The following is a 5076-nucleotide window of genomic DNA, read 5'->3' on the forward strand; positions in this document are numbered from 1 at the left end:
GAAGGCAAAATCGCTCAGGCGTGTGGATTGAACATAACTTAGTTAACAACAAACCTGGATAAAAATATTAATATCTTTTATCTTTATTTAATCTTCGATGGTTGTGTACTTGGGTAGAGAATTTTATTTATTTATCTAGAAACCCAATTCTAACCCCCTTTTCTTGTGTTTCTTAAACCTTAAGGTCATAATTGTGACATTTATCTTATGAGAAGGTTGTTTTGGTTCTCAGTTAAACTAATTAAAAATCTTTTGTTTGGTTTTTGAGGTGAACCTGGTAAAATATCTATTTGGTTTTCTATGTTATCCTAGTGTTAATATCATGTGTTTGGTTGGGAGGTCTCCGTAGTTAAAACTCATGTTTGATCCATGAGCTTAGCCTAGTGTTAAAAGATCTCGTTTGGTTTGAAAGTGTCCTGGTGGAAAAATCTCGTGTTTGTTGGGAGGTATACATATTTAAAGATCATGTTTGGTTTGAGGGATCATCCTACTAAAATATCTCACTCTCTTGTAAGGAGGCTCATGGGAAAAATTTGTAAAAGAGCTCACATCTCAATAGAAACTCTCAAAAAGAAATTGTTGGAAGATTAGTAGACTGAGTGGTTAAGTCAAACATCTATAAATCTATGGTGCATCTTTCTCTTCCCTTATATCTTTACATTTCTATAATTTATTTACATCTATTGTATTTATTTATTTCCACTTTGATTTTCTTTATTCTTCCTCTTATTCCTTATTTATTTTATAAACTTGTTTTAAACTCTGATTTTATCAAACATTTTTATTTGGACATTGTTTTTCAAACTCACACAATTCACATTTCCCCCTCTTGTGTTTGGAGTCATTTGACCAACACCAAGATGGTCTCTTTCAAATCACTTATCTTGTCCCTTGTCTTATAATGCTCATCAACCCATTTCTTATAAGCATCACCATTCTCTTTTTTCTATGCCTCCAACTTTACTAAGGACTGTTGTACATTCTCACACTCTTTATTGAGACTAGAAAGTATCCCACCCATTAAATCTAACAATTCCTTGTTGAGATTAAATCTCTACTTAATATTATTCAGACCGACCTTCCACTTTTCTATATTCTTCTAAACCAAATCATTTTCTTCAAACATAACTCTTCCCAAAAGGGCGTCCCTCAGCATAGTTCCTATTGTTTGAAAGAGATGTCTCGTTTCCATTTTCTCGCCCTCTCCAAGTAATTAGGTACATCGAGATGATCATATATAAACTCGACGTCGTTAACGCTCTTGTCCTTAAAGGATGACACCTCTTGATTTCCAAGAGACGACATACAAGCTACTCTTTGGGAAGACTCTGCCACACCATTATCCAAGGAGGATCACTTCTATATATTTATGGAGGAGTCTGCCTCCACGTTGATATGAATCTTCCCCAAACTAGCCTTGTGTTATTGGCCTTATGAGACAATATGGTGTTCACTAGTGGATATCTCACAACATAGATAAGTTTAAACTGAATGATCTTACTCTCAATCATGAGTTTCCTCTTCCTATAAATACAAGTCAAGAAACCATAATGGTCACTTTTTTTAGTAGTGACCTTGTGCCTCACCTCTATTTTCCTTCATCTTCTCCAACAATTCTTTCTTTACTGACATTGACATGGGAGCCATATTCTCTACATAAAAACATAAAGGTTTAAAAGGATACAAAATAAGGAAGAACTAGATGCGACACAAATAAGACACACTTGCATAAATAAATGTTAATCGTTGGCTTATCCTTCTCACCCTCCATTAACTCTCTAACATTCAGGATATATAATTATTCTAAGAACCCAACACACTACTTTTCTGACTTAGTAACTTTATCATGGTTAAAAACCAATACAAATACAAGATCACCTAATAAATAAATCAGAAAACGATATGATTAATCCTCGTCAAACGTAAAACCATGACTAGGCGCAATGGTAGAGAGGCTCGTGCACACAAAGGACTTAAAGGAAGTCTGTATAGGCCTTTGTGCCCAATCAAGTCATGAAGATATGCACTTAACTTTATAAGGAGGTGGAACGGGAGCTATTTGACTAACTCATTAAAAATGCCAACTTGTTTGTATAGCCTTACTCTAATATGCTTGGGATAGACACCAAATTGGTAAGTCATCGCCTCGTCATCCACCATTCGTCTAGACCAGTTGTACAGAGGAAGCAAAAAGTTGGAGAGGAGAAGATAAACTCTATTGGTGAAGAGATGTGGAAAATATATGATGTTAGGTTCATCATGGAAACCAAATACCCCACCTGGATGTTCGACATAGTTATAGTACAAAAATCTAACAACAAATGGTGCATGTGTGTAGACTTCACCAATCTGAATGTTGTTTGTCCTAAAGACTCGTATCTGCTACCAGACATAGATCACCTCATCGATGGGTTATCAGTTTATTGCATGTTAAGCATTATGGATGCATACTCGGGGTATAACCAGATACTGATGGATCCCCTGGATGCTCCCAAAATAACCATTATGTCGAATCATGCCAACTACTACTACTACTACTACTACTACTACTACTACTACAATGTTATTTCCTTCGACCTCAAGAACATTGGTGCTACCTACCAATGGCTTATGGAAGTTGTTTTCGCCCACTAGATAGGGCGAAACCCAGAGGTATATGTCGATGAAATGATAGTTAAAACTATTAAAGGGCACAACCATGCATAAGATACAGAGGATGTCCTACAGTCAGTTGAGAAGTAAGATATCCCCCTAAACCCCAACAAGTTCTCTTTTAGGGGTTCGGGCTAGGAAATTTATAGATTTCATGCTGACAAGGAGAGGCATCGAGGCCAACCCAGATAAATACCAAATAGTCATCGCCATGAGGAGTCCCACTAATGTAAAGGATGTACAACATCTCACATGTCGCCTCATCTCGATTCCTCTATTGTGTAGGCGACAAGACCTTCCTTTTATTCACCGCCTTAAAGAAGAATGAGATATTTGAATGGACCGACAACTATAAGGAGGGTTTCACCAAGGTAAAATACTTCCTCTCATCGCCCCCCTCCTCACTAGCTCAAGAGAGGAGGAGTCATTCCTCATCTATCTCTTGGTAAAAAATCAGGCGATGAGCTCAATCGTTGTCCAAGAGATAAACAAGGTTGTGAGGCAGGTGTATTTTGTGAGTAAAGTGTTCAAAGGCGCCGAGGCACATTATCAGAATATTGGGAAGCTGGTACTAGCCGCTGTCGTCACGACGAGGGAAATGAGATCGTATTTTTAGGGTCACAAGAGTTGGTGAAAATCAACTGTCATGTTCGTCAAGTCCTGAAGAAGCCTTATTTAGCAGGAAGGATGATATATTGGGCAGTTGAACTCTTAGAATATGACATAAAATATGTCCCAATGGGAAGCATAAAATTAGAAGCCATAACAGATTTCATGGTAGAATTTAGATCGCCCGTAGACAAGGAGATCACACCCCCAAAGTATGCGTTATCTGTAAATGGCACCTCCAATGTGAAAGGAAGCGGTGTCGAGATAGTAATAGAAGGAGCCAATGAGATACTCATTGATCAAACTCTAAAGTTCAAGTTCACCGCCAACAACAATTAGGCGGAGTACGAGGCCCTTATTGTTGGTATGGTCTTCACTTAGAGACGAGAGCCTCTAGATTGAAGTCCAAAAGTATCTCACGACTGGTCGTCAACCAAGTCACTGGGAAATATCATGAAAAGGAGCCATTATTGATAGAATATATCCCAAAGGTACAAAGTATATCCTCTTGTTTTACTTCTTTTGAAATAGAACATGTTCCCCACGAACAAAACTTTAGAGCAGATCTCCTACCCAAGATCGCCACATCAAAGACAATGAGGTTTAATAGAACAATCATCTAGAAGACTCTTGCCTCCCCAAGCATCAAGGTGGGTGAGGTGTACTCCTTAAAGTTGTCTTTGAGTCTAGCTGGAAGTCGCCCATATTACGTTATTTGTAGTATGATGAACTTCCACTACAAAGGGGAAGCAAGGAGAATCCAGAAACAAGTTGCCAAATACACCTAACTCTATAAGGTGGGAATGACTTCCCCTATGTTGTGATTCCTAGGCAACATGAAACCTCCCTTGTGTTTGAAGAAGTACACAAGAGAGCCTGCAACAATTACATTGGTGGAAAAGCCCCCGCTTACGAGCTCTTAAGGGTTTGGTACTGTTTACCTACTTTGATGAAAGATATCATCGCCTTTGTTAAGAAGTGCGATAAGTGCCATAAACACTGTTTACCTATTTTTAAATTGATTGCTTATAATCTCCTAGTAGACACCATGATTATGTACCTGTGAAAAAAATTCTTGAGTACTTATGACTAACAAGGATATTTTCCAAATATGTAATGTACACTGGACTTCATAACTAATATCTTTGGTGCCCCTATGAGGCAATATCTACTAGACTTCATAGCGAAGATCCTTGCAACCCCTATGAGGCAACATCTTCTAGATTTCATAATGAAGAACCTTGCCATCCTACGAGGCAACATATGTGTGTTGGACTTAATAGCAAAGATCATTTATGCCCCAATGAGGCAATATTTATTGTACTTTATAACGAAGATCCTTGTCGCCCTTATGAGATGATATTTGTTGGATTTCATAACGAAGGTAACTATCACACCTCTAGGCAATATTTGTATGTTGTACTTCATAGCGAAGATCTTTGCCATCCCTCGAGATAATACAAATGAGCTAGCCAACACCTCACTTGAAGGACTTGTAGTCTAATAAGTCGAACCACATATAAATTCACCTAAGGGACTCAAAATTCCCAGAATAATTAAAACCTCGCCTGAGGGACTTAATGTTTCCTCAGGTGGGATCAGACAAAGAAAACACGCATAAGAGACGTGATCAAAGCTTGGCATAAGAGACTTGATCATAAGTCTTGTCTGAGGGATTAATATAAGTCTTTCCTGAAAGGTTAATCGCCCCGCCTGAAGGACTTGAAGTCACATTAGTTGGACCACATATAAATTCCCTAGAGGGACTTAAATCTCCCAAGATAATCAAAACCTAAAATGAGGAGGGTACATCCT

The sequence above is a fragment of the Lathyrus oleraceus genome, chromosome 3 (assembly GCF_024323335.1).
Source record: "Lathyrus oleraceus cultivar Zhongwan6 chromosome 3, CAAS_Psat_ZW6_1.0, whole genome shotgun sequence".
NCBI lineage: Eukaryota > Viridiplantae > Streptophyta > Magnoliopsida > Fabales > Fabaceae > Lathyrus > Lathyrus oleraceus.